Source organism: Apium graveolens, chromosome 4, assembly GCF_009905375.1.
Source record: "Apium graveolens cultivar Ventura chromosome 4, ASM990537v1, whole genome shotgun sequence".
In the NCBI taxonomy this organism is placed as follows: domain Eukaryota; kingdom Viridiplantae; phylum Streptophyta; class Magnoliopsida; order Apiales; family Apiaceae; genus Apium; species Apium graveolens.
In genome coordinates, this window is record NC_133650.1 from 96922801 (window position 1) to 96934092 (window position 11292).

At 35.4% G+C, this 11292-nt stretch overlaps 1 non-coding gene across 1 annotated transcript; it reads left to right on the forward strand.

Moving 5' to 3' along the window:
- Positions 1–1622: 1622 nt before the first annotated feature.
- On the forward strand, positions 1623–1728 carry LOC141721899 (small nucleolar RNA R71). The gene has a single exon (XR_012574941.1). It is a non-coding gene; the product is annotated as a small nucleolar RNA R71 (small nucleolar RNA).
- The last annotated feature ends 9564 nt before the right edge of the window (positions 1729–11292 follow it).

Consider the following 11292-nt stretch of genomic DNA (forward strand, 5'->3'; position numbering starts at 1 on the left):
ATCTGACGAAACCACAGAATCAACCAACTCCACTTTTAAGCACTCCTCATTTACCGTAGGGAACTTCATGGCATTGAACACATTAAAAGTTACATCCTGATCCATCACTCGCATGGTGAGCTCACCCTTTTGCACATCTATCAAGGTTCAGCCAGTAGCTAAGAAAGGTCTTCCCAAGATTATGGGAATCTTTCTATCCTCCTCGAAATCAAGAATTATGAAATCAGCAGGAAAGATGAGTTTGTCAACCTTGACCAAGATATCCGCCACAATACCTCGCGGATATGTGATAGAACGGTCGGCTAACTGCAAAGTCATATAAGTAGGCTTTGGCTCAGGCAAGTCCAACTTCTTGAAGATTGACAAAGGCATCAGATTGATGCTAGCTCCCAAGTTACATAGACACTTGTCAGATGATATCTTTCCAATGGTGTATGGAATAGTGAAGCTTCCAGGATCCTTAAGCTTCGAAGGCAACTTCTGTTGCAGCACAGCACTGCATTCCTTCGTGAGAGCAACGGTCTCTAAGTCATCAAGCTTCACCTTCCTAGAGAGAATACCTTTCATGAATTTTGCGTAACTAGGCATTTGTTCAAGAGCTTCAGCGAAAGGTATGTTGATGTGAAGTTTTTTAACACCTCCAGAAACTTCTCAAACTACTTATCCAGCTTTTTCTTCTGTAGCCTCCTAGGAAAAGGAGGTGGAGGATAGATCTGTTTCTCCCTTGTATTACCCTCAGGAGGAGTGTGCTCAACAGTAGTCTTCCCTGGTTCCACTTGTGCTTCCTTCTGCACTTCTTCTTCAGCCTCAACTTCAGATTCTGGAGTCTTTGCTTTTCCAGGATTCGCAACCTTACCAGACCTCAATGTAATTGCCTTAACATGCTTATTAGCTTTCTTCTTTCCTGGCACTTTAGTATCGCTTGGAAGCATGCCAGGTTGACGACTCAGTAATGCATTAGCAATTTTCCTAATCTGATTCTCCAGGGTCTTGATAGACACAGCTTGACTCTTGCACATGAACCTCAACTCCTCCAATTCAGATTTTTCATTAGCTTGCGGCAGCTGCTGAAGTTGAAGTTATTGCCTGGGGGCATAATGCGGTTGCTGAAAACCAGGAGGGTTATACTGCTTTGTTGTGTATGGCTGATAAGATTGTTGTAGCGTATTCTGATTGTTACTCCAGCTGAAGTTATGATAATTGTGGTTATTTGGATGATAAGCGGCGGGGCTTGTTGCTGTGATCTCTGAAAATTGCTTACAAATTGAGCTGATTCGCTAGAAATAGCACACTGCTCTGTTTCATGCGCTCCCGCACAAAGCTCACAAACCCTAAAAATTTGATTAACTCCATAATTCACCAAAGAGTCCACTTTCATCGTCAACGCTTTAAGTTGGGCAGCTATAGCAGTTGCTGCATCCAACTCCAGAATTCCTGCTACCTTGCCCTAAGTTCGCCTCTGAGAAGGATTCTGGTATTCATTAGAAGCCATCAGTTCGATCAATTCATAAGCTTCATTGTAGTTTTTAGCCCATAGGGCTCCTCCTGATGCTGCATCGAGCATAGGTCTAGACTGCGTACCCAAACCATTGTAGAAATAGTTTATAATCATCAAATCAGGCATGCCATGGTGTGGGCACTCTTTAGCATCTCCTTATATTGATCCCAAGCCTCACACAGAGATTCTCTTGTTTGTTGAGCAAACTGAGTAAAAGCATTCTTGATTGCAGCAGTCTTCGCCATAAAAAAGAATTTAGTGAGAAACTTTTAAGAAAGATCCTCCCGTGTGGTGATAGACCCTGGTGGTAGAGAATGTAACTAGCACTTTGCTTTATCCCTCAGAGAGAATGGGAAAAGTCGCAGCTTGATAGCATCTTCAGTCACCCCATTAAACTTGAAAGTGTCGCAGATCTCGATGAAATCCCTGATGTGCATGTTGGGGTCTTCTGTAGGAGAACCCCCAAACTGAACTGAGTTCTGTATCATCTGAATCGTGCTCGACTTGATCTCAAAAGTGATAGCCGAGATGGCTGGTCTGATGATGCTCGATTGAATATCATTAATCTTAGGCTGAGAATAGTCCATCAGAGCCTTCAGATTTTCTTCTTGATCTCCCATCACTACTAGAGCTGCTTTCTCGACTTTCTCTTCTTCTGCTACTTTCTCTTCATCCTCAAAAACTTCCCTTCGAATCACTACCGCTTCTTCCTCGGCTTGATCCAAATTTCTCTTACGAGCCCACGAACGTGTATGCATACACGCTCGCTAGAATACCTAAAAAACGATAAAGAATAAGAGTAGGTAAGTAACAATGTCCGAGTCAATGAACTTTAACGATCACTGATGACAAACACATAAACTAAAAGTTAACACTGCAGTCCCCGGCAGCGGCGCCAAAAACTTGTTAGTCGCTAAACACGCGCTAAAATTCACGCAAGTATACGCGTTTGCAAGTAATATAGAATTAATTCTAGTTCATTCCCACAGGGACTAATTTAAATTAACCTTGTGATTTATGCACCTATGCAACAATGATATGGCTATTATTTAATGCTAAGACGAATAACAAATTGAGTTTTGATTATACTATGATTAACTAAAGAGAATTATTCTAAAGAACATTAACTAAAGAGAGTAAAGAGAGTTGAATAATATATAACACAAACATGAGATTCTCACTTCATTAAGTACTTCATTCAATAGCCTTTTCGTTCTTAACCTTAGCATGTAATGATGATGACATTAATCAGATAACACGAAACTGATAAACGCCAACTTTCGTTGTACGAATACCATACTACCAGAAATCCACAAAAGAGATAGAAGCTGAACAGACACCAATTATATTGAGACCCTATATGTCTATAGAATTTGACAATATAACGGTTTAATGCACAAGTTATCTATCGTGATTACATAGGGCAAGTAAAATAGTTAAAATTACCTACGGATCATGCATAACAATAACACATGAACTTGTGCTAGCATGGCAAGTTCTAAATCCTTAAATTCACTTTCGCTTCATTAAGAATTAACATACTATTTTATAAGTTCGCGACGCTCATAAGACGAATAAGCACAACCAATACTAGATTATCATACAATCACCACACACTAAGGCATCGAAACAAATTAACTAAAGAAATCCATAAATAAATCCGCTAGAACCCCACGATAACGATTAGCCCATGATCAGACTCATTATCAACGTGGGTTCCGATGAAAGCATGGTATAATAAATGTAGTCTTTATACTTAATAAAACCAAGTACAAAACACAAGTAAAGGTTCAAGAATAAGAAAACGAGCATCCAACGTTATAATTTAAACAAAGAATCACAAGAATAAACTAGATCTTTTTTGCCTTGGCTGAATTATGCTCTCCGGTCTTCTTTACTCCCTCTCTTTAGCTTTTGTACGTCTCCCTTTATGCAAAACATCTTTATTTATGTATATATATGCTATAGAATTGACCAGGGCTTTAAACTCTCAAAATCCTAATAGAAACATAATTCTGCTACCCCGACCTGGCGTGGGCACGCTGAGTTTCTGTACTTTGGGCGCGGCCGCGCGCTTGACCAGCGCGGGCGCACTGTCCTCTTGAATAAAATTCTGAATTCTTTTCTTCTTCTTGCTGATTTGAGCCAGTCTTTTCACGAGCCTTTATTCCAACACCATCCAAACACCAAATTAGCACCACAATTATGTTAATTTACCTGATTACCTGGAAAATGCCCGCAATGTTAAAACACTACAAAAACACGTAAAAATACCAACAACTTGAGTACAAATACATTAATTCAACGCTTTACGGAATGTAATTAAGTGTCATAAATGCCACTCAACATGAAGCTAGGAGTAAAATTGCCAATGATCCACCTATTTAGGAGGCAAGTATAGCACATTTAAGTGCCAGTTCTTTGCAAGAAGAATAAGGGTTTGAGACCATGGTACATGACAGTAACCTGGTCAAAACCCCTCCAATTCAAATGGAGGTTCCCATTATTAGTGAACAACACACTATCACAACCACAATTCCAACTGTGAGTACAACTGTGACTTCTGTCACAGGTGATGTTCCTACATTTATACCCTCTATCTCAAACACATCTCACCAAACACCTATCCCAAACACATCAAACACAACTGACCAACCTTCTACCTCAAACACCAACCCTCAACCCTCACACCCTCTAGCTCAATGGATGCAAGATGCTCAAACTCAACCAACAACTGTTAATGATCTTTTGGTTGAGCAACTTGCAGGCCTAGCTAATATCACCCAACAACTCCTCACTATAGATATGTCAAACCAGGACTATCAAGCAATATTACTTTCTCACAAGGAGGATGTTGAAGAGTAACATGAGAAAATTACAGATGAAGCAGATCATAATGTGGATGCATGGCTTTCCAAGGACTTTACCACAACTATGGAGGGGGCCTTAGCAAAGTTTAGAGAAGAATATGTTACCATTCTGGGAAGCAATGCTAAGGTCCTCACTCCCCAAGAAGTATATGATACTGTGACGGAGATGTATAAAGCACAATTGAAGGCCTCTTATCACATTGAAAGAGCTATAAAAAACGCTCCGGGAAAGCATCAAGTTACAGTAAAGAAATTGGTTAATGACAAGACTGATGAGCTGATGCCAACATTTCAAGATATCAAGACCAAGTTCAACAAGCTTTATGAAAGGCTTCAAGCCCTCTCTCTAACCCCAGTGGAAGAAAGTGTGTCTGAGTTGAGAGAGTCTTTCAAAGCTTTGCATGAGGTGATCCAAAAATAAATCATTCAGAATAATTACTCAAAGGTCAAGCTGGATCAACTGTAAAAAGCTAGCTTTGAATCATCAACCTTGGTCATAGAGGAGATCAAGAATGTTGTGCCGAATTCTTTTGGTACTTTGGCAGCATCTAGTTCAGAACAACCAATATCTACATCCACAAATCTGCAAATCCAGTCTCTGCAACAACAAGTCTCATCTCTTCAAAATTCTAATGATTCTCTCTCAACTCAAGTCAGTGCTCTAACTACCTTGGCGCAATCTCAACAACAGGACATTAAGTCCTTGGTAAGCTCCTATAGACATCTTCAAATGCAAAAATCAATTTCTTTTGGAGCTATAATGGGAGCCTTAAATGTGCCTCTGCTAGAAACTACTCACTCAGTAAGATCCCAGATCCCTCTACCTTCAATCCGTTTGCCTGTTAACCAGACTAATGAGGAGATGGTGACAACGACAAAATCAACAAGCCAAAGACAAACCACTCAAAGTGCTCATGATGTTGGTAAAGACAGACTCCAGTTGGATGCATAAGGACCTTACATTGACAAGAAGTTCAATGAATTGCTCACAACACTAAGAGTCTCTCTAAACAACAACTATATAACATACAAAAGGGATTTGGTCAAAAACATAAACTTTCTGAGAGTGGTGTTAGTGACAAATGGCAGCTTCAGAGAAAAGGGAATTATAGCCAATGTCAATGATTGTGGTGTAGACAGATGTTTACATGTGTCTCTTTCAAATCTTCAATATAAGAGAGCATCTGAGCTGGATGTCATCATTGAGAAAGCCAATAGGGTGATTCCAGAGGACACTCAATTACTTGGAGAACTTAAAAAGGCACAAATTTCTATATTTCCTAAAGCCTATCTTCAACCAAGTAAGGGGTTGGCCTATATATGTCCTTCAACCAGAAAATGCAACCAATTCACGATCCCTAAATACTTTGTTATGGGAAACTTAAGATTGATCATGAAATTGGAAGCTGAGTTGAAAACAAAGAAGAGGAAGACTGTTGAAGATAAAGAAATTATCAAGATTCTGAGAAGATATTTGACAAATGCTGAAACCATGCTGCCCAAAACTCAAATCAACACTAGAGTTGACTTGGATGATGATGAGCAGAAGAAATATGATCAAAAACCTTCTGGCTCAAATCCAAGTCAATCTAGCAGAACAGCGGGTAGCAAGGTGGTGGAGAAGAAGAAAGAGAATGAAGAAAATAAAGAAAGGGATAACATTAAAAGGAAGAGAATGGATGGAGAGGAAGGAGCAAAATAGAAGAAAGTCCAAGAAATCCAAATCACTCAAACTCAGACCCTCAAACCTACCAAACTAAACATTCAACAAACTTCAACCTCAAATCATAAATATATGTACAAACAAACTGCAAATTCCTTACTCAAAATACCAATCACATTGAACCATGTCACTTTAAAGAAAATCTCAAACCTACCTTCATTCAAGCCTCCAATCAAGACTGTTGGGAGAAAATAAAAGAAAATTCAAGCTAATGTTGGAGCTATCTGGAACTGCTTTAATCAAGCTAATTTTTAACCTTTAAATGAGAGCATACCGGATGATGACTATCACCAATAACTAGCGGAGGAGATAGTCAAAGTTTGGGTTATTACTATAAGAAAAGTCAAAATCTACTACTTGGATGGCTCCTTCATTTGCTAAGCAGAGAAGTAATGGAAACATTTTCAACCACATAATTGAAGAGAGTGATAAGTTTAATGAAAGATAAGGATACTAGTACGGGAACGGTCTGAAAAGGTGAGAGAAAAGGATGAAAGACATGCAAGGATAAAGGCTGAGAGGGAAAAACGGGAAAGGCGGTATGCCAAGGAGATTGAAATATTTGAACAAAGATCAAATGAACTCAAGGCAAGGGGGATAATTAGAATTTTAAAAGATGGACATTTTCTGAATATTCAAGTTGGCAGATTTTCAAGATTCAGGGTCAATTATCTCAACAATTATTCATTGGATGAATGGCTCAAATTGGTGAAAGCTTTGAGAGGGACATAAATTATTGAAGAACTTTAAGTGGTAGTAAATCTTAAGGACCTCATCAAGAAAGAACATGGTTATGAGAAATTCACCCGATGGCTGTAATTTTAAACTAATGTAATTGATCAATATATAAAAAGTTTAATTTGTTATTTAATATGTCAATTTATTGTATTTGATTTTACCTTGGGGATAGTCTTGTTATCAGGAATGAATTTTTTATAAGCAATTTTCTCATAAATTGGGGGAGATTGTTGTGCAAGACATGCCTGTAAAATAACAAGACTAAGTCAAATTGACAATCCTAAGATTAAGTTATATGATAATCTATATATGTCTTCTATACTCTATTCCTTGAGTCTGTAAAAGTGTATAGTAGATTAGACTGGAGGATTTTTCTGTGAACAATTTAAGCTAAGGAATAAACTCTGGAAGAAGATCAAGTCATGATCATGCCTCAGAGAAAGGATGTAGAAGCTTGGAGTTGAATAATGTTGTTCTAGGAAAAATGCTCTAAGTCAAGATACCGACAAGTCACAGATCAAGGTATATCGAGAAGTCATCCAAGAAGTCTAAAATGACTTGTAGAGAAGTCCAAAATGTCTTATAGAGAACTCTTAGAGATATCGACAAGTCAAATTATGACATAAAGAACTGGAGATATCGACAAGTCATTTCTGTATATAGAGATCTCAGAGATATCTACAAGTTAAATGAAGATGTGAAGAATTGGAGATATCGACAAGTCAATCTCTCATATAAAGATCTCAGAGATATCGATAAGTCAAATAGTGTATATAGAGATCTCAGAATATCAACAGGTCACTTCTACATGTAGAGATCTTAGAGATATCGACAAGTCATTTCACACATGGAAAAATGGATACCTCGATAAGTCAAATATAACTATAGAGATCTTAGAGATATCGATAAGTCATTATACTTATCGATATGTCACTTCTTTATAGAACAACTGGAGATCTTGCCATACTTCTCAAATTTAGAATGCAGACAAGTTATAGATTCAAGATTATCAGTCAATAAACAATTCATTCATTGAATTGGAAAGTCTACAAAAGTATCTTGAAGAATACAAGATCAAGGGCCAAGATTAACTGGACAAAGGGTGGTCACAGACTTGCAAGATTCTGCACATATTTGCTAAAATAGACAAGGTTTCTTTAGAAATTGGCTTAGTACATTTTAGTGCAAGTTTTGTAAACCCGTGTTGCTAGTCTATAGAGTATGCATAGGTCCTTAGTTTACACGTAACAAACAGATCTAGAGTTTCTTGTATTCTCTCAAGACAGGGCTGAGTTCTTATTTTCTTAAGAACATGGATTTGTAGCAAGACAAACTTAATTAATACAATTAAGTGAGTTTTTGATATTGTGTGTTTGTATGAGAATTCTATGAAACATAATATTTACATCTTTTAACTGCTTTGTTCAAACCATAATCCAAAAAGCTTAAATACAAAGAAAAATTCAAGAAACACATTCACCCCATGTATTACTTTTCATAGCATTCAATATCTAACAAGATCACATGCTCATTTTGTCTTGGCTTTTATTTTTCAAACTGAGATATTTTATCAGCCCACGTGCTTTATCAGATTTGGTATTTGTGCTCTATTAAGTCACTATCAATTGTGTAATAACCCAAATTTTTAGGACTTTGTAAAAATGTTGAATGAATAGTACAATGAAAAACTTTTACGGCCACACTATATGCGAGTATTTAAATTATATTTCCGAGCTGATATTATGAGTATACGTACCAACTGAATTTATGTAAAAGTTGTTAGTTCTCGAAGAAAACTAATATTTCAAAACAACATTATTTTACGAACTATCAAGGGACACAAGGATTGCACTACGAACATGCAATTAGAATCCTACGAATAAAACCCAAGTTCAAGTTTGGGTAAAGATAAGGATTTACGATTAAAGGATTTATACCACGAACCACTTACAAGGATTGATCAAGATTACGAGGGAACAATTAAGTAATTACATAAGTGAATGAATAAATGAATCAAGGCCATGCAAATTCTATGCAAATCCAGTGCAAACTAATTAGCAACAAATCAACCAAGCTAGCTAATTAAATTAAAAGCTAGTGAAAGACAACATTTTTCAAAATTAAAGATGCATCTTGAATACACTTTATACGTACACATATGCACTTCATAAAGTAGCTAACATCAAGAAGCAAGCAAGCACGAATACTCTCCCTCTTGCCTTTTGTTCTATTCGGCGTTTTCAAGAAAATGGAGGAAGAAGAAATTAAAATCTCAAGCTACAATCATAGGAAAAAAATCCTAAATCAATTCATAAGCTTCTCTACAAATAAACCAAGGTAAATTAATTCTTTCAAGTTCTTGATAGGTAAATAAATTATTGAAGATGATGATGAATAGTAAATTAAATAGTAACCCCTAGTTTATTTTGTTATTTTCTTGATGATCCAAGGGTCTTTAAGCATATATAAGGTTACTAAATAGCCTTATCCTTAAATTAGAGCTTCTCAAGAACTCAAAAAAGGTATAAACCTTCCTCGCTATTTTATTTAAGTTAGATTTTTTCAAGAAAACTATGGATTTTCATGATGTAGGTTGTGGTTAGTTGTAAATTTGAGAGTTTTTGGATGAGTAAATAATGATGAATTGATTTTATGAACCAAGTCTTAAGTTCTTTAGTTAATAAGGATGTTAAGTTATTGATAATTGTATCTTGGTTGGTTGAAATTGAATTTCTATATAAATGAAAACTCATGGATCATGTTCATTACATCGTTATAATGCTTGATTTTAGATAACATAGTTTTCTGCAGATGTACTGAATTATTAAACTGTGATATTGGGAATGTAAAGGACTGTAAGTTGTGGAGTTTTTCAGGAGGATCGTTTAGGCGCTTAATTCTCTTGAGTCCGACTAACGGTTTGAAAGTTAGGTCCGTTTTAATGAACACGACTTATACGTTAAAAACTGCTACGAATTACCAACTTTTGAGAGTATAAATGGTTGAGTTAAAACATTCAAAACTTATGAAAAATTAATGGAGGATGGATTACACTAATTAAGCTCTTATAAAAATTATAGGTCAAGATATTATTTTTTTTATTTAATAAAATGCCGGAGCCGAAGTCGCGTGGAGTGAAAACACCAAATGCAACATACTGCTAAAAACCGGGTGCCTTGGGAATTTTACCCTTCTGCACATAAAACCAATTTTGATTCATTTGTTCTAAATGTTGTTCAGATCGTGCACGCAAAAATGGTGCGCCTATTGAGTTAACGGTTTGAAAAAAATTAACGTTTTAGTGAAAGCGTGTAAATAGTGAAACTTCGTAGTAGACTGAACTTTTAAAATATTTTTCACCTATTTAAATTCATGATTTGAAACTGAAAATTTTATGATAAATATTAAAAATGCTCAAAAATCTCCTTGAGGTGGTTTCGCATTTAAATATTAATTTTTTTATTTATTAAAAAGGTTAGAGTATGAGTCGCGTAATAGTAACTTTCGGGAAAGTCAACTCTAGGAAACCATTTTGACCGTCCATTACGACCAAGGATTGATAGTTATTTCGAGTCAGTTGAATAATGAAAATTGTAAAGTATTACATTTAGTAGTAATATAAGTTGTTGATAAGATTAGGAATACTGATTAAGATTATGATATCTATTGATTAGGAAACCCGAAACGAGTGAAAGTCGGAGAACATATCTTGGACTACAGACAAGTTTACGAACCCTAACTTTAAATGATGTTGTGTTATGAAGAATATAACTACTTTATATATGCATGATTCCATATTGCGAGGATTTAGAGTTACGAAATATTATGAATTGAGATTGATGATTGATTGCGGTATAGTAAAGTAATGAATTTATAAATGTTATCATTAATGCGTAGCGTGATATACTATATTTTAGACCGAGAGACGGTCGATATAATTACTAAAAACTCGGAAGTATTCCGAAGATGTTTGAAATTATTATTTATTTATTTTATTATTGAAGCAAATATTTCAAATGACTCGATGTTCCTTGAGATTTATTAAATACCTTAAAACTTTATCAAACGATTTCCAAATATAATATTTATTTAACTTAAATATTTTTAATAGATGAATATTCTTTCAAATATTCATTTAAAAGAGAAAGTATTCGAAGATTGTTACTTGATAATTACTAGTAATTATTAAAGATTTACTAAAGATTTAATCGATTATATTTATATATAAATCAGTTAATGAATATTTTTCAAATATTTATTTAGAAGAAAATTATTCAAGGTTCAATTATTTCATAATTATTTTTTAATTATTAAATATTCATTAACGATTTTATATGATTTAAAATCATAAATCCTATTTTAAAAGTATTTCTGACTTTCAGAAAATTATCCAAGTACTTTCAAATATTCAAAAAATAATATTTCAATTTATGTTGAATAATTTGACGATAATGCAAAAGAAA